Genomic DNA, 20,174 nt, shown 5'->3' on the forward strand with positions numbered 1-20,174 from the left:
GTTTTTGCTAAGAAGTTATTAAGTCTTGCTTATATTACTTATAGAGGCCCATTTTCTCAGCAGAACAGAAATAATAGGAGCAGTATTATCTACTTCTCGGGGCATTGACAGGATATTGTGAAACTGTGGCAAAGAATAAGCCGCTATTACTGGCCTAATCTTGGTACCCAGAAGGCTAAGTCAGGAGGTCAGCTGGGGCAAGGCTAGTTTGAGCTACATAGCAATACCTTGTCGCACAAAATAGTTTAAATCATAAGCCACCATATAAGATGTGTTACATCACTAACATTCAATCTATCTTCCATCATATATTTCCTTCATAGAAAAGAGATTTTTAATTTTTTTTTACATAGTCTTCTGAGGCTTTTGAGTTTTGAAATGATGATGTACAGCTCACTATAAGTAAGTATATTGTGCTTGCTTCGGCAGCACATATACTAAAATTGGAATGATACAGAGAAGATTAGCATGGACACTGCGCAAGGATGACATGCAAACTCGTGAAGCATTCCATATTTTTAATAATAATAATATAATAAGCATAAGTTCATTTCTATTGAAATTATTACAGTCCATAGTTCATAATATTTAATTTCATTGGTATTTGAAAGGAGTGTTATATTTCTTTTATCCTAATAACATAAATCCAATTACTATCAAATAAAAATAACTAACACATTTGTACTAAAATATTTTCTCTCAATCTCTGCACATTTCATATTCCAGATAGAAAATAAAAAGTATGCAGAGAAAAAAAAAGTAAGTATATTAAATTGTAGCTGATAATGTTCAAAAGTCTTTCTTCCACTTGTCTTTTCTCCTCAAGGACATGTTCTCAGTCCTGGCCCTCTCCATAGTTCTCGCTCAGGTGTAAAGGAATTCGCAACTGGGAAAATATTTAAAAGCACTTGTTGTGTTATGGCCAAGATGCCTTAGATATTCTTAGTTTTATATGGAAAAGAAGGCAAGCCATGAATGTCATGTGAATAGTTTGGACACAAAATGTTCCCAGAGAGTCTTGTGCTGAAGGCTTGGTCCCTAGCTGGTGGAGCTGGTGAGAACTGACTGGATCATGAGAACAATACCCCACAGATTGCCCCACAGTTCTGTGGGGAGTTAGGAAGCAGTACTTGAAGGACATCTGTTCCTGACATCTCCTCTCTCTGCTTCCTGGTGTCAGGTAACAGGCTCCCCCTCTCACAAACAGGTTGGTTAGCCTTTCTTCAGCCTCTGAGGCAGTGTGGTTCTCATCCTCTGGGGTGTGACCCCTTTTGGAGGTCGCATATCAGATATTTACATTCCAATTCATAACAGTAGCAAAACTACAATTATGACTGACTTGGCAATGAGATAATCTTATGGACGGGGGGTCACCACAACATGAGGAACTGAATTAAAGGGTTTCAACATCAGGAATTGTGAGAGCCACTGACAAGCAATAGAGCCAGATGACCTTGGATTAAAACTTCCGAATCCAGGAGTCTACATAAAACCTTCCTCTTTGACTTATTTTTGAGGGTATTTTGTCAGGGATAAAGATTGGCTAGCCTAGGCACTTGATATCACAGCATTTTCGAGACAGCAGGGACCTTGGAGATCACTTTTATAGGTGAGAAGACAATTGGGCCTGGAAGATAAAGAAGCTTCTTTGAGAGCACACAATTAGGTGTCTCCAGAACCTTGATCAAGTCTCATACCCCATCCTCCTCTGATCTGGACCTTGCCTTTTGTATTATATTATGGCTGACAGTCTAAAGCTATTGGCTTCTTAACGACAATCTTAAGAAGACTTCATTTATGCAAGTATAGTTGTTCCTTCAGGTCCTAGGGACATTGGTTCCGGGATCCTCCAGAGAAGCCAGACTCACATTTGCACACAACCTGTGCCCATCCTCCTGTGTACATTAAATTACCCTAGATTATTCACACCACGTGATGCGCCATAAGTGTTTCACAAGATTTTGATACTGGATTGCTTGCAGAGTATTGGTAAACAAAATGTCAGCATGTGGTTAATATAGATGCAAGTTTTCCCCCCCAATTATTTTCGATTCACGGTTGGTTGAATCCACAGATTCAGAACACATCCACAGTGGCAGGGCCAAGTCACATGTGCTAAGACAGTGACTGAATATGACAGGAAAGAAGGCTGGTTTAGCGAGCAAAGGCATTTTAGCCCTTCATTCTTCTCTGAGTTTATTACTGGGCTTTTTGTGTGTGTGTGCCGGATTACACAAGAACAAAAGATGGAAAGATTTTTTTTATTGTCCCAAATTATAGTTTAGAAATGTAAGATAATTCCTTCTGAGATAAAGAACATTGAAATGAGCAATAGGGTGGATGGAATTGTAAGAAGTATACTATATTTAATACAAACATTTCAATTACACTTTGAGAGCTTATTAGCTTTTATGAGAGAAGTTCTTGATTCCCCAAACAGTTTATTTACATCCTAATTACCAAGGCCAGATTGAGAGAGGCCAGCAGTGTCTCCTGTTTAGGAGAGATGAATGGTCTTACAATTTGAAGCATGCAGTATCTGTGTATGAGTGCATTTGTGTGGAGTGTGTGTGAATGTATGTGTGCATGTGTGTGTGCATGTGAGTGTATGAGTGTGTGTGAGTGTGTATGCACATGTGTGAGTGTATGTGTGGAGTGTGTGTGCATGTGTGTATCTGCATGCATGTGTGTATGTGTGTGTATACATGTGTGTATAGAGTGTGTTTGTGTGGAGTGTGTGTGCATATGTGTGCACATGTGAGTGTATGAGTGTGTGTATGTGTGTGTATTATGTGTGTGAATGAATGTATACGTGTATGAGTGTGTGTGTGTATACATGTGTGTGTGGAATGTGTTTATGTGGAATGTGTGTATATGTGTGTACACATGTGAGTGTATGAGTGTGTGTGTATGTGTGTGTAGTATGTGTGTCATACATGTCAGACTTCTTGTTTCATAGACAGCGTGATTTAGAAGTGTCCAGCTAACAAACAGTAGGGGCTGGAATTTCAAACTGGTTCCTTTAGGAACATGAGGTAATGCTTACAGATATCACCATGGCTCTGAGAGAGTTGACTCTCCCTCGGGACTGACTAGATTATGACTCCAAAGATCTAGTTCTTTACTAAGCTAAAATACATAGCCGTTATGATGAAATTCTCAAAGATTTAAAAAGTGGAAAGTAAAAACTCACTAACCAGTTCATAGGAAAAAAAAAACTAAATCAAAGCCACCAAACACAAACCATTAAGAGATCAGGAGATGGCTCAGAGAGCAGTGTACTGTACCTGCTGTGTAAAGGTGGATCTGAATTTGAGTCTCTAGATCCCTTGTTCAGGGCTGATGTTGGGAAGGTGTGAGGCTGAGACAAGTAAGAACTCAGAAGTTCCTGGGGCAGCCAGCTTGGCTACACAGCTGGAGGCAGGAGAACAGGGGTCTGTTTCAAAGAAGGTAGAAGCTGAGGACCAAGACCTGAGGTGGTCTTCTGACTACTACACATGTGCCTTGGGTATAGGAGTGTCCACATTCACACACACTAATGTACACACACACACACACACACACACACACACACACACAATCTTACAAAAGGAGTTTATTAAAACTTATGTGTACTAAGAATATTCAAGATTATTATCACAATGAGCATAATTCCCTTCTCTCCTTATTTCTGCAAGTGCTCGAAACTCAACTTCATTACTGGGCAAGTGCTGATGGCATCAGGTGGTTTAAAATCAATGGTTCTCAACTTGTGGGTCTTCACCTCTTTGAAGAGTGACCAATGACCCTTTCATAGGGATTGTCTAACACAGAGATATTTATATCATGATTCATCACAGTAGCAAAATTAGAGTTATGGAGTAGCAGTAAAGGTAATTATATGGTTTGGGGTCACACAAGGAACTGTATTAAAGGGTCACAACATTAGGAAGGCTAAAAGCCACTCTTCTAGACTATGTCCATATTAGCATTGTTATGCTTTGCAAGGGATTTGGCAGAATGCAGAAAAAATGGCTGAAGACTCCTAAAGGCTAAGAAACACTTCACTGTAAGTTCTAGCTGGGGTAAGCAATATGATTTAAGCAAGAGAGGAGACTTCAGGTCTGTGCCATGGATCCCTACATCCAAGCAAGAATCCCATATCAGCTACTCGGTTATAAAATAAGAGGTGACATTTCTATTTAAGAGTTCTTTCTCCCCATGCTCTCAAGTCACCGAAGTTCGAACTACAGTGTATGTACCCACAATCCAGGGGAAGGGCTTTCTTTCTGGATGGTTTCCTTCAAGTGTTCTGATACTTAAAAAAACGAATGACCATATATATGTTCAGTTTTCACTTGCTGTTTATATGTCATGTATGTTCAGTTGTATAATGTGTATTTGTTGAACATCTACTATGTATTAGTGCAATGGGCTTTTAGTAGAAAACAGTAACATGGGGGAATGCTACACATATTTTCTTTTATTGGGAAAAAGTCAAGTATATCAATAGCTCTTCGGTAATCTTAGATGTTTAAATTTGCATAATTCAACTTTTCAAAATGCTTAATTTTGACTCAGAAGAGATGAGCCTTCATTTAGTGTGTTCTGTTATTAGGCAATGGCAGATCAATGATGTAAAAGTCCAACCCCTCTTCGGGCCCCTGCTCTCTGCTCACGGGCTTTTCCTCCCTGCATTCCTCATTTCTCTTAACAGTGCATAAGTGATCAGTGTGAGCTTAACTCCGTCCATTTCATAAAGCAGGGATTTAAAGAGATACTCACGTCGATGTATTCTCACAGGCTCTTCTTCCTAAATCCCTTTAATGCTGAGATTTTTTTTTTTTTACTAAGAGGATAGAGCAAGAGACTGGAAAGTAAGGCCACTGTGTGTCCTGACCACGGACTTCTTTTCCATTCTTTGTATAGTTTCGAAACTCCAGTTAAGTTGGAATTAAAACAAACAAAGAAACAAACCAAGCCTCTGACAACATAAAGTTAGGACACCTTTACTTTTGAAACTCAACTCTGAAAAAAAAAAAACCCAACTCGTGTGTGTGTGTGTGTGTGTGTGTGTGTGTGTGTGTGTGTGTGTAAGCCAAAGGTCAACTTTGGGTATTTTCAGGAGTCATTCATCTACCTCGTTTGCTTGCTTTTTAGATTTAATCTAAAAATCTCATGCATGTATACAATTTATACTGATCATATGCACTCCTCAGCCATGCCTCCCACTCCAGCTCCTCTGAGGTGCCCCATCACTTCTTCCTCTCAGGCTCATGTCTGTCTATCCATCCATTTGTCTGTCTGTTTATCTATCTATCTATCTATCTATCTATCTATCTATCTATCTATCTATCTATCTATCTATCTATCCATCCATCCATTTCCCAGACCAGTTAGGTATTCCCACACAAACATAGGCATGTGGTCACTCAAATGTGGCATGAAGAACCTACCAGTGACTATTCCTTCCCCTGAGCCTCCCCCCTCTTTGAGACAGAGCCTGTTGGCCTAGGACTTGCTGATAGGCTGGCTTGTCAGTGAGCCTCAGGGATGATCCTCCTGCCTCAGCCTCCTCAGTAGAAGAGCATACACCTTGGCAGCCATTTTTACTTTGATTCTGGGGTGGTGCTTATGTTCTCCTGTTTGCACAACAGGCATTTTACTGACCCAAACCCTTAAAATTAGTCCTTCATGAGTGGTTCTCTCTCCCCTCTAAGAACTGAAGGCCACTTCAACATCCCATCTGGGTTATTTGAAAGGATCTGTTCCTTTAATTCATTCCTCTTTCACTCTATGCCCTACACCACTACCCAGGACTTTTTCTTTAAGCACAGTGTTCTCATCACCCACCAACATAGCCATCTCTAACAGACTCCCATCACCCTAGCCGAGCACAGCGTACCACTGTTTTGTACCTAAAACAATAATGCGATGAACCCCTCTCCTGAGAGCCTCTCTCAGTGTCTCCTGAGGTTGCTCTAGGGATGGTCCAGCTTTATGTGTTCTCCCTGCCTGTAAACTCTTTTTGTTTTGCTTCTTCTTCCTAAGAAGTCCCACCTTATGCTTTCAAATCAGCCGTTAGTCTGCCTGCCTCTGGAAGGACATTCTTGGTCAAGCACTTAGAGATATATCTTGCCTCTGTTACAAGCTACATTTTTGAAGCTGCCTGTGTTGGAGCTGAAGAGATGCTTAGCAGTTAGGAGCACTGGCTGCTCTTCTAGAAGATGCAGGTTCAATACCCAGCACCCACATGGCAGTTCACAACCAGGGGTAACTTGATTCTCAGAGATATGTGAGACCCCCCTCTTCTGGACTCCATAGACACTGCAAAAACACCCAGACAGACAGACAGACAGATACACACACAAACACACACACACACACACACACACACACACAGAGAGAGAGAGAGAGAGAGAGAGAGAGAGAGAGAGAGACATACAAAATCCAAAACTTTAAAAATATAAAAATCTTAATGTGTCTTTTATACATGGAATTGTCATTTTTTTAACCATCAGCAAAATGTCTTAATCCTTTGGGCTATTTCATTACAGAAAACTTGGAATTGCACGTGTCAAGAAACAGGGAACTAAAAAGTCACCCAGGATCCCACCCATATAGACACAGCTATAGATTCTCACAACTCCCCCTTCTGCAAGAGTATCACAGCCTAGAAAGCCCTCAAATGTGGATTTAAAGGGATACCAACACACCAATGATTGCAACAAGGGAACAAAAGTGGACATAAATGCCAGCACAGAATAAGCACAATTATCTTCTTCTCATATTTATTTTCCTATAAAATAACGTATCAACATACTTTTATATCCCTCTGTGCCATCTAAGTTTTCTTTGGCGAGGCCATCTTGTGTATTTCTTTTGCACTGGAAATTATATTAAAAACGTTTTAGGAAACATGCTCTATAAGGACCCATGCTTCTTAAGTAGGTAACCGCAAACGTCTGTGACAGTTCCTAATTAGCTGGAGAACAGAGAAGCACAATGTTCCACTTTAGAGCTGAGAATTTCATGATTTTTCTATAAATAAATTCCTCTGACGCACTGGCATCATGGGCATGGAAGCCACAGAATGACAGCTTCATCGCCAGCCCCCTCAGTCCACTGCCATTTGTGAGGTTAGCAGGTAATCAAAACCCACAGCTACCTCTTTGTAGAGATAATTCTCGCTCTGATGAGCATGACAGAACCGTTCCAAATTAAGCCTTCTATAGGAGAAAAGGATGTTCAACAGTGGCTGAAAACCAACATGACTAACAAGTGTCACGAAGACCCAGCTCCTGCATTGTGACAGCTCAAATAGTCTTGTACTGCGGACTCCTCCCTTCCCACAAGAAAGAAAATAATGCATGCAATTTTATTTTTCCTTTTGTTATCGTTTTGTCTTGCTTTTTTGATGTAGGGTCTCCTGTGCTGTCCCGGTTAATTTTATGTTCTCACAGGAAGGATGCTATGTTATGTGCAAATCTACCTCAGCTTTTTTTTTAGGCCATCAGATCACTGGTATAGAAAGGCAGGAAAGGTGGACAATTTAAATGTTTGCTTTCATGAAAGTATTAAATATTTTCACCCCAAGGATAGTTCAGTTGTGAGCAATAGATTCTGCAGATGCTGCTAAATTGAATTGGTATCTGCAGAGTGCAGGTGTATGCTGCTTTTCTGTGAATTGCAATACCTCTTTGAGACTGTCTATCGACATTTATGTGGTCTTTCCATGTTAAGCCCTGGAGGTATATTTTCCATATAGAGCATTTCATTTACATGCACAGATCTTATGATACCTAGAGCTGAGCTACTTAAGTCAGAACGAATGGCATCTCTTAGATCAAGGGTCGTGTTATATGTGGCTTTTAGGTTAATAACATCCTGAAACATTGCATTCTAATGGCATGAATCTTTGTGCATTGTCTGTGGAAGGGGTCCAAATATTTGGTCATTTCCCCAGTTTCTTTGTCAGCCTCAGATATCTGTGAACCCTTGCACTAAATAGAACTACACTAAATAGAACTGGGCACATTCACCGTCGTTATGCGATAATATCACAGCAGATATTTAGACAGTCTGTACAATCTAGTGATTAAACAGAGGCACGAAAAGTCCTTTCCAGAAAGTTCCTGAAATACTTTCCAGTATCACTAGTTCAGGATGGATCAACCATTGAAATAATCAGTAGTGAAGTGACATCAGTTTTATGCACAGAAACATTTAGGAAGGACAGCAGTGGTGCCAATGAGGTGCTTTATCCCACAGAAATGTCATCATTTGTTGCTTATTAGGGTGTTATTAGCAATAAATTTATAAAATCAGTGATAATAAGCAGTCCTTGGAATTCCCTGGTACTTCTCCTAACAGAGTGTCAGAGAGAAAGATACCTGCTGCATATACTGTGCTTCCAAGAAGTCCCCTGAACACCCTTGCTTGGTCTGCATAACACGATTAATTATTCTTACGCAGAGTGGTCCTTTCCTTGTATTGATTTATGAACACATGATGTACTGTGCAAACCTAGGAGTTAGTTGCTCACACACTGTCAGCTTCAGATGTACTGTTGGTGGTTTTTTATTATGAATTTTAAGATGATGGAGTTTGAAGATTACAGACTAAGGAAAGAGATAAGAAAGGACTCAAAGATATCCTGTAAAGATGTCAGCCATTTTCATTGCCAAATGCTTTCTTCCTGAGTGACAGAGAAGCAAAATAACCAGAGGAAGCTGGTTGCAGCTAGCTGCAGCTAGCTGGGTTCTGCAGAAGGATTTTCTTCACAAAGTCCTCTCTGTCCCAGAGAAAAGATTGGGAATTGTTACTAAGTTTGATTGAGTTTTCTACTTTTTTTTTAGCCAAGTCAGTAACCTCATAAAGTTCATAAGGTCACAAATATCAAATATATAGTTGTTCACGTGTATATATCCTTACATATGATTCCATTTCTTCCCAGAAGAAAAGACGATTACTGAAATGGAAAATAATAATAAATATTTCCCTTATTAGCTTTCTTGTCTCTAAATCAATCAGCAAATTGGATTGTCAGAGTTAGAAATGGAGAAAATTAATTTTGCTCTCAACATTACATTGTTTTGTAACCTATGTCAGAACAGAACCAGACTGAGAAAGACTCTTCATTGAACCAAATTAGTAATTAAAATTCAAATAAAATTTGGGCCTGTAAGAAAAACTGAGCAGGAGTCTTTTCAGTTATGAAAACTGTCTAAAGCTCTCTTGTTTTGTTTGCATGTTTCCCCAGCCGTGCACTGAGACTTAGACCCCTGTGAAGAACCTATTGAGAGCAAAAGTGAGCTTTGAAAACTTTCCTAATGAGCGGAGGATGGGGGCAGTGCGCCCTGGCAGATGAACTTGCAAGCACGTGATAATGAAATAAGAGGCAAAAAGAAATTAGCTTTCAGTTGGGTGAATAAAATTCAAAATATATAAAGAGTTCAAGAAACCAGATATTACAAAACCAAATAAAAATGGGGTACAACTGGGGTACACAGAGAATTCTCAATAGAGGGGTCTCAAGTAGCTGAGAAAGACTGGAAATGTTTAACATCCTTAGCCATCAGGGAAATGCAAACCAAAACTACTTTGAGACTTCATCTTACACCTGTCGGGATGGCTAAGATCAGTAACAAGTGATTGTGTATAACACCAGTTCATGCTGGTGAGGATACGGATCAAGGGAAACACTCCTCCATTGCTGGTGGGAGTGAAACGTGTACAGCCACTATGGAAGTCAATGTGATGGTTCCCCAGAACATTGGGAATTGATTTACCTCATGGCCCAGTTATACTACTCTTGGGCATATACCCAAAGGACACTCCATCCTACCACACGGTCACTGCACAACTCTTTTTATTGTGGCTTTAAAATAGCCAGAAACTGGAAATGACCTAGATGTCCCTCAAAGAATGGATAAAGAAAATGTGGCACATTTACACATTGGGAGTGCAAGGGATCAGGTCGGGAGATGAATAAAAGAAAAAGTGCAGAATAGACATCTGGAATCAGGCGGAATGTAGGGGTCGGCGTGAAAGCCTAGTGCAGTGGAGACTTCCTGGAATCTATGAGGGTGATCCTAGTAAGGACGCCCACTGATGGGGAATCCAGAGTTTGAACTGGCCATCTCTTGTATTTCCCTGTTCCTTCCAAATTGCATCCCAAGTCTTCTTACCAGAGAGGCAGATTGAGAATGAAAATGATTTACAAGGGTGGTGGTGGCTCACACCTTTAATCCCAGCACCCAGGAAGCAGAAGCAAGTGGATCTCTGAGATCGAGGCCAGCCTGGTCAACAGGGTGAGTTCTTGAACAGCCAGGGCTACACAGAGAAACCATGTCTTGAAAAGACAAAACCAAAATTAAAGAAAGAGAGAAAGAAAGAAAGAGAGAAAGAACAAAAGAAAGAAAGGAAGAAAGAAACAAGGAAGGAAGGAAGGAAGGAAGGAAGGAAAGAAGGAAAATGATTTACATTGCTTTCTCCCTCTTTGACAGTAGGTATATGTATAATCTCTCACTGGGAATTTCCGGCAAACCATTGGAGTTTTCTTTTCTTGGAAGGAATAAACAGAAAGTGCACCAAATCAATTTGTAGTCACACCTGAATGGAGTGGCAAATGATCCCACTCACTAATGATTCCAGCTTGTGTGTAAAACGGGGGGTTGTAGGATATGGTTATAACAAATGAAGACTTAGTAGAAGCTTCTAAATAGCAAGAAATAGACTTCTGCCCTGTTTTTAAAAGAGGCCAAATCAGTTCCAGCTGACAGAGGGATTAAAAAAAGTAAGTTAGTATAACTCAGGACAACACCAGGCTCTAAAATCCAAAGTGGGTCATCCACTTCCAGAATGTTCACATTCCATATGCATCCCAAACTGATGGGCTTGCTGTGTAAACACTAATGGAGAAAGCCCACTTAACACATTTATTCACTTCATTATGTATATGTATATGTGTATGTGCATGTGTATGTGTATATATGTCTACACACATATGTGTGTATATATATGTATATACATATATATATATATATATATATATATATATATATTGCATGCAACAAGGACTAGTTTCTGATGATTGCAGGCTATTGATTTAAAATTCACTGCTCAATTAATGTTTTCAAAGTAAATGCTTAGATTCATGGTGTTGATTTTAATAAGGTTCATTTAAAATAGAAAAATGTTTCCCACATGTCTTTAATTTTTCTAAGCAGTGATGACCACATTTACTTCCATCCTCAATCCAGACAATTAAGGGTAGTCTTCCCCATTCTGCAGCCATGGAAATTTAAACACAGAATGCATATGTGACTCACTCAAGGTTATTTGGGAAGTGGGAACCTGTATCATTAGATGAATTCAGCAGTCAAGCTTTGGAGTTTGCCTGGACATACAACCTTTCTCTGATTGGATGAGAAGATGGCTCTGACTACAGTATCAGTTAGTGAACTATCAGCCTTACTTGTTCCTGAGAAATCTCTTGTATGCATCTCTGACTCAAATGGCATTGTCAAAGAGGACCTGAAGAATAAATCAAAAGGTATTTATTATGATTTTCATTTCTTCACTTCTCTGTGACTTTATTATGTTCAACCCAACTCCTCAGAAATAGTTAAAAAAAAAAAAAAAAAAAAAAACAGTCCTTTCCTTATGTTAGTCTTTGACAGAGTTTCAGTTAATCTTTGGTATGTTCATTTAGGTTAACTATGCACATGCTGAATGTTCTTTGATAATGAATCCGAAGGGTAAGCCTCTCACGAAGGGTGGGAAAGGAGCTGGTCCATTTCTTTAATTTCCTGACTGGAGCTTCCTCTCTACCTTCGGCCACCCACTCACTAGTTTCCTCCCTTCTTCTGAGGCTTGAGAGAGTAGGAAAGTAAAAGAGATTTGAGGAGCAGGGGATGTCATGGTGGCTTAGCACAAATGGGAATTAATTGTCTTTGGATTGTGTTGGCATTGATGAACGTGCTGGCTGGTTTTATATCAACTTTACACAGGCTATAGTCTTCCGAGAGGATGAAACCTCTATTGAGAAATCATCTCCATAAGACTTGGATATAGGCAAACTTGCAGAGCATTTTCCCCTGCCCTTCCCCTTCCCCCCCTCCCCTCCCCTTCCCTTCCCTACCTTATGCTTCTCTTCCCTTTCCTCCCCTTCCTCACCTCTCTCACATACACAATATATGTGTATGTATATATGATATATGTGTATGTATATGTAGATGATATATATGTGTGTGTATTATGAAGTGATTGGCTACAGGTTGGAGTTCAGTGTGGTTAGAGGTAAGAAATGCCCTGTGGCTTTTGTCTGTGGCTTGCTACCCAAGCCACACTCATTGCTATTGACTTTCTCCTGCACTTGGCCTCTATTTCTGAGAATCCCAGATACAACCACATTGAGGAGCCACAGTGGTTGACCTCAGAAAGACAGAACATCTAGCTTACACCTGTGCTGATAAAGAAAAGCCTTTCCTGAAAGCCATGGTTCTCTGCTCCAGGTTTCCCAGTAACTGAAGTATTTCAGAGAGGTTGAGAAAACATTAAAGGAAGCAGAGAGAATAAGGCATCCTTGTTGCTATTAGCAGCCAGTGGGAACGTTTTCTCTCATATAGGTTTTATTTTTTTGTGGGTTGTTTTGGGGATAATGACAATGATGAAATTTTGTAGAGACTTGTTAAAACTGATTTTCACACATTGGATTTTAGTTTTCTCTTCTTTGGGGCATTTTGATTTTTGTTATGAGTGGTGGATGGGGTAGGGATAGGGGGTTGGGTAGGAGTGAGGATGGGGTAAGTGTGGGGTGGAGCTGAGATCTGGTCTCAGGTAGCCCAGGCTGACCTCGAACTCACTATGTAATGGGGAATGACTTGAACTCAGGATCTTCCTATTGTCACCTGACCAGCTGGGATTCCAGTTGAGCACCACTAGACCTGGATCAGTTCCCATTCTTAATAGAAAGAGAACTATTATAACATGCTTTTACGTTTGACAAAAACACAGAATCCAATTTTTCATTAAACCTTTACCTCTTTGATTTCAAATTAATTTCTAATTTCTCATGACAAAGTAGAAAATGGGCATTCATGTAGCTCCCACTGTGTGTGGCCTTTCTGTAAGGAGACAACACATCATGGCAAGAGAAGAGAATGGGAGAGAGAAGGGAAAGTGGGGTGGTGAAGCAACAAGTAAGGAGTAAGGTCCTGGCATTATGCCCTTGATCTGAAGCAAATTCTCAGTTCTTTCAACGTAGTAAATGTGCTTATTCAATGATGCCATATTCTCTACTTGTGATGTCAAGGAGGCCCAGGGGAGACAGATTACACATATTTGTATGAAATATTCCTATGCTCCTACATATAATTAACTTTTCAGTTTCTACTTCTTTCTCATGTGAATCAAGAACTGTTAATGCGTGGCATGATTATCTAAGAACCAGGCTGCCAGTTGCCTGAGCAACACTCATGTCTTGGAGAAGTAACTAATGGGAAGTTTTGCACCTGGCAGCCTAAGAGTAATGAGAACAACCTTGATGAACAGAGCTGCCATTGAGGAGTCCTGACCAACAGAAATGGACTTCTCTTTCCTTCCTGATGTGAGATTATTATTTTGATCTCAGAAATTGTAAAATGGATCTGTGTCCTATGTTGCTTTGAGCACTTACTGACATGGCTTTTTTTTTTTTAAATGATGATGATGATAAACATAATTTTTATTTCTCTAAACTTTTCAAAAGTAAAAATAAATTTCTTGTATGTAATTTGACATTAATGACATCTCTTGAGATAGGCAAGAAGTTGGGAAGGAATAGAAAGTTCATAGAAAAGGGAAGCATACTGTGTGGTTATGACTCTCATGCACTGTAGCTGGTCTTTGCTACTTTGTGGGTCCTTCTTTGACTCACCCTTTGTCCACATCCCCAGTTTTACCCCCTATCAATAGATAGAAAGAAAGACAGAGGAAGAGAGAATCCCTGAATCTCATCTCTTTCTTTTTATTTCTTCTTTGAGCACAAGTACTAACAAACCACAACCAATTCATCCCCACCTCCAAAACCAACAACCACCTAGCCTGCCTATAGGGGCCCTAGCATTTACACACCCTCTGAGAAGTTCACAGAATTCCAAACACCACACAATTGCAGAAACTATGTGCAGCTGGCAAAACCATGCATCTGCTAGAGCATGAGGCAAATCACAGTCAGCTGCTGCGCCCCCATTCCTACACCTGAGATTAAAATGAAAACCCATTCTTTGATATCTCCGTGGTTTTTGTTGTTGTTGTTGTTTTTTTGTTGTTGTTGTTGTTGTTTTTTTTAGAGAAACCAAATATCCAAAATTCTCATTAGGGTGTACTTCACAATTCTGTCTTCTAGCATTGTTTCATTAGTTATTGATCTTGTCTGCCAGTGATTGCATTTTATACCACTCACTAAGAATATGAATTTGTAGTACATGCTTAGTAATAAGTATAATATATAGGTTATAACAAAATACAACACAAATCTTATCTTTCCACCAATAAAAGAAATAACATTGCCACCACAAAACAATATCATTATATATACATGTTCACACATATAGACTTATGGAAATGCAAGCACTTATAGACATGTACATCCCTACACAACATAGCCCTAGGTCATATCTATCTTCTTCCTGTATTATAAATTAAAAATGTCTTTCTGGGTTGTCAAAGTAGCAATTATCTTCCTTCATAGCTAACCCCAGGAGGGATGACAACAGTTAATAGGAAGCAGTGCTTAGCTGCACACCCTCCCGGAGTATAAGTATTATTTAGTATTATTTTACAATACAGATCTCATATAGTCTTTTCCAGCTGTCTACACGTATACCTGACTGATCTAGCTTGTTAGTCAAAGACAGAAGGTATTTTTACAACAAAGGAAAAACAGAAATTAAAGGCTTTCTTCTAGACTTTGGTTATTGCAATTTATATAAACAAAAACAAGTCTTAATTTTTGAAACAGTGTATGTTAACTCTCATGTATGCTAGAATTTCACTGCACAACAACACCATGACAAATGTCTCCAAACCATGATGTAATATAACACAAGGTACTCGAGAACAAAAGCCCAATGTCTCAGGGTAATGACTTCTCTCCTTGGGGAGTAAACCCAACCAGGCTTTATCTCTCCCTGATGTGAAACCTAAGATCCACACCCACAGAGTTTAATTACCTAACTAGAAGACCAACAGGAATGACTGCATTTACCTTAGAGAGAACCTGAGATTCTGAGAGGGACAAATGTTCAGGAGATGATATCTATTCATTAACACTCAAAAAGAATGGGTCTGCTAAAAGGCACCCTGCAAAAGAATAGTGGTTCATCCTTCTTTTGAGGATATTAGTTATTATCCAAAGTTTAAAGGGTGGCTTCTGAGCTGGTTTTTTAAGTTAGTGCCAAGGTTTCAGACTCCATAAGAACCAGTACTGTTTCCAATTCTGAACTGCCATGGGACTTCTTGAGATAATACATCTAGAAGGTTCCAGAACTAATCATAGCTATGCCCCTCTGTGTTCACTTATAGAATGTGGTCTACCTGCAAGGGTAAGGGTTTATGCTGGCTTAACTTGCTTTTTCTCCTTTGTCCACATTGGAGGGATTCTTGCCTTTGGAAACTGAATCCCAAGAAAAGTTTCTTCCTTTTGGAAAATGGAAAAAGGCCAACTCTCTTCCATGCGTCTCTTGAAGGCAGCATCCACACAGAGACGGGAACTGACTTCTGTTTCTTATAGACAGGCTTTCCTTATCCCTTTAGGTTTAACTATATGATATAGCAGCATAGGCCAGAAGAGTTTACAAACAGGGAAAACAGAACAAAACAAAACATCTCCAATGACCAAAGGGCAATGCAATGCAAGACCCTTCCCCCCCACCCCCTGCTTTTTTGCATTTTATCCCTCCCTTGGGATAACTAGGATTTTTTTAAATCTTACTTTGGAAGAAGACGAATTACTGAAGTTGGTATTTCTGCATCGCCCCCTCCCTCCTCCCATGCACCTACCAACCCACACTGAACAATAGGAGGATGATTACTGTCTTCCTCTTCCATTTCAAAATCACGAAGGAGGAACAGAACTTGGGTTGGCACCCAGTGACTACTCAGGAATAGATTCACTTGTCACTCTTGCTGTTTCATAGCAGAAATCTGGCTTCAGAAAGAATGATCAAAATGGATAAGTTTGGCATAAAAAAATTGTAAAGTATGAGACTCTCCTAAGGAAGAGAATTTTTGAGTGGCCACGTGGTTGGAGGGGCAGCCTGGAGCTTTGAAATCTAAGGGAAAAGCCAGTACCTAAGTCATTCTTTGCATCTCTCCAGTTTTCAGGGAGCCTCTTTAAAATGTCCTAGAGAGAAAATGCAGTGTGTATTGGTTACTAATAAATTCATGAAACTTCAAAAAAAAAAAGTTACTGCACAGGAGATGTTTCTCCAGTGAGTGATAATTTAAAGCAAAGCAATTAGAGCAGGCTCCCCGAGCGTGATCTCCAATTGTCTGCATTGGAGCTGGCATCATTGCCATGACAGTTGTCACCAGGCTGGCTAAACACAAAGTATTGAAGCTTAAAATTAATCTTTTCATTGAATCACAGAGGGATTTGCAACTCTACTCAGTTCGCACCAGGCATGCTGCGTGTTGAGGCAAACTTAATAGACAATATCGAACTGAGGACCGAAGATTTGGGATCAAGGTTGCATAAAGCAGTCAATGTACCCCAGACTCACTAGTGAAAGGGGATTAATGTTCAGGGGGGTGGAACAATGAAACTCTATTAGTCTCAAGGGTATGCTTCCAAGTCTAGGATTAACTCATAGAGTACAGCTACTTTACCCTCTACCACCTTACTGCTTATAGAACATCTTTTGGGCACGGGTATATATTTCCTGCCTGTTAACCCCCTTTGCTTTGTTTATTGTTTAAACAAAATTGTTTATGTTAACTATCATTCAGAAAGTGGTTGTTGTTTCTAAGGTTAACTATTGTAAGGGCCTTGTATTCAAATGACTCTTATTTTATTGGTTTGGGTTGGTTGGGTTGGATTTGGGATTTTGAGATAGGAGCTTGTTGCAGGGTATGGAATTCAGGTTCCTCCTGCAGCATCCTTCTAAGTCCTGAGATGTCAGGTGTGCACTAGCCCACTAGGGTTATAATTGTTCTACTTTAGAATTAGCTATTGTTATTGGACCTTACTGTACCTAATTTATGAATTAAAACTTTATTATAGGCATATATATTCAGTACATATAGGTTCAGTACAAATAATTTCAAACTGAACACTGAGGGTCTTGGAATGTCTCATCCTTCTTAGGAGGTAGGGCAATTGCAATGGCAAAGAGACATCTATGGACCTTCAGTTCTGGCCAGGCATGAAACATTTTCCCTCAAGTATCTATGTTTAATGCTAGAGACACCACTGCAATGATGAAGAAACGAAGCATAAGAAGGAGCAGTGATTTCTTACAATGATGGCACGGCTCATCCAGAAGGTGACAGGAGAAGTCTACTCAGAACTCCTCACGTCTTTTTATGACAGTACCATGAAGATTCTGCAGCCAGAGGAGTGTCTGCACCTCAGAAAGGGCTGGAAGCTCAATCACAGGGATGCAATATCAAATATACACTGAATAGCTACTTCTTTGGGTGACAGGCATGAACAACATGCACTGAAGTTGATACAGAAGAGCTGTAATGAAAACTGAGTTGGGGGAGGAGTATGGCTTTATCTGAGAACAGAATAGAAGTAATTAGATTGAGAATAAACACAAATGTGCAGAGATCAGGGCTTCCCAACTTCTGAGGTGTTCTATGAATCTAGGAGCATCTTGCTGCACTGCAGATTCTAAATCTGGATGGTAGCCTAGGAGCCTGTATATCTAGGAAACTCCCGAGAGAGTCTGCTGCTGCCGCTGCCTTGTGGTTCCAAGCCTCTTGGGGTTACAAGCCTGATAATTTCCTTCTGTACCTCCACAAAAGTACTTCTAATATCCCAATGGCTCTGGGTATTGATCTTCATACAGCTGCTGACGGTTTTTGATGGGACTTGTGATCTGTTGCTCAGTTTGGTTTACTAATAAGAGAAAGGCTGGTAGAAACTGGAGAGGTACCTCTCTGTGACTATAATGAGTGGAAGGGAAGGGGCTGGTTGACCACCAGAAATTTGGGCATGGCAGTAGGCTGCACGAACTATGTATGTATCTCCCCAGTTTGCACAGGGAGCTAATAAACTTGGACAGTGACGATGTTTAGAGAGATGGAGAGAATGCTATGTAAGGTTCCCAGACCATAGAACCTTGCAAAGATGTTTACATCTTCATTTAAGAAACACATGTGTGTCATACTGTAGACAATTTCCAGATCTTAAAAGACATCTCCCAAATGAAGTCATGAACCCAAGGTTAAGGGAAAAAGGTCTTTGAACCTAACAGAGCTCCCAGAACTCTTGCAACCCAGATTCCAGTGCAAGCAGCAGACAGCACATATCTATAAAAACAAAAATGATTTTAATCAAAGGGAAATTTGTAAACATTTAAACACTCATTCCCACAATAATTAGGGCTTCCTGCCTGGTTTCACTGCTCTGTGAATGCTTAATACGGACGCCCAACCAAGCTTTTTCATATTTTTCCAAATTTTAATTGTTTTATTGTCCTTTAGTTAATAAAGCTTCACAAGCAATTAGAGAAATAAATTGGCCTAATGAGTTAATTATTAAAATCCACCTCTGCCATTGCTGACTAGAGATACTCATGAATATTGGAGGCATACCAAAATTTCTCCTCAGCAGAGAGCTAAGAGGGTTTCTTTGATGAGGGTCAGGTGATGTGGGGATAGATTCGGAGTTTCAAGCTGATGGAAGTCCAGCTGTCCACCACTGAAGTACAACAGGATTTTTAAAAATACTCTTTTAAGCATGTGTATAGTTTTTAAGTTTGAGGAACATGGTTTAAAACTGAGGATTACAAGAGAAGTGACTTTTTTGAACTGTGTTGCTAGCATCACTAATACACCAGTTGATGCAGATACAAAGAACGGGCTTTCCAGACCATCAGGCTGGATGAGGGACAGACATTCCCTGTTCGGCAAGGAGGGAAACCCGGAGTGGTGGAAGAACTCCAACAAGAAGGGCAGATGGTTAGCTTGTTGTATATCGACTGATGTGGATGGTGTGTAAAACCTGAATGACCTCTTGAGGTACTTGGAATTGAACCAGTGCCTTGCACCTGTTAAACACTCTGTGTCACCTGAAAAGAGTTCATCAGAAACAAAGATGTCTACTTGGGCAATGGCGGTTGGCTGTCTAGAGGTTCTAAGTACGTTTCACTTATTCCATGTCTTAATCGCTGACATTAGGGTCCTGGATACTTTGTTTCAAATGCACTATCTTTTAAAAATTCAAATATGGTATTTTTTAAAAATTATGATCCACAAGAATCAATGAATCTTATGTTTTGTTATTAACAATTTATTTTGGAAGGGTTTCATTTAATTTAGGCTGTCCTGGAAGTCATTGTCAACAGAGTGTTAGACAATCCTAACAGTGTGTTCACAATCCTATTCCCACCTCCCAAACACTGGGGTTACAGGTATGAACAACCTCATTATTGTTTTTTTTTTTTCCAAGAAAGATGTCTATCTTTTTTTGTGTGTGTGTGAACAGAATATTCCCTGGAAATAAACTCTTCATCGATGAGAGGCATAGACACTGGCAAGTGAGAAGCTGAATCCAGAAACACTTCAGGCTCAATGCCTAGGGGCTGAGTTGTGTTTCACTGTATTGATCTTATTTTTAATTATATGTGTATCTGTGTGTATGTGTGCATGTGAGTACCAGAAGAGGTACACACAGAATCCAAAAGAGTGTATTGGATCCCTAGAGTGGGAGTTATAGGTGGTCTCTGAGCCTCCTGCTGTGGGTTTAGAAACTTTGGGTTTCTGCAAGAGCTTCTAACTCAGTGACTCTCAACTTCCTAATGCTGCAGTCCTTGAACATCGTTCTTCCTATCATTGTGAGCCCAACCACAAAATTATTTTTGTTGCTACTTCAAAACTGTAATTTTGCTACTATTATAAATTGTAATGTAAATATTTGTAAAAAAAAAAAAAATTCTGGTGGCCTTAGGTGACTCCTGTGAAAGGGACATTTGACACTC

General features: G+C 39.8%; 1 protein-coding gene and 1 non-coding gene across 5 annotated transcripts in view; one reads left to right on the plus strand and one right to left on the minus strand.

Annotated features, from left to right (window-relative positions):
* The window catches only part of Phactr1 (phosphatase and actin regulator 1), a 460,522-nt gene that overhangs the window by 351,524 nt on the left and 88,824 nt on the right, over positions 1–20,174 (minus strand). The window lies entirely within an intron of this gene.
* Positions 414–520, plus strand: LOC117714477 (U6 spliceosomal RNA). The gene has a single exon (XR_004607551.1). It is a non-coding gene; the product is annotated as a U6 spliceosomal RNA (small nuclear RNA).

Source organism: Arvicanthis niloticus, chromosome 8, assembly GCF_011762505.2.
Source record: "Arvicanthis niloticus isolate mArvNil1 chromosome 8, mArvNil1.pat.X, whole genome shotgun sequence".
Lineage (NCBI taxonomy): Eukaryota > Metazoa > Chordata > Mammalia > Rodentia > Muridae > Arvicanthis > Arvicanthis niloticus.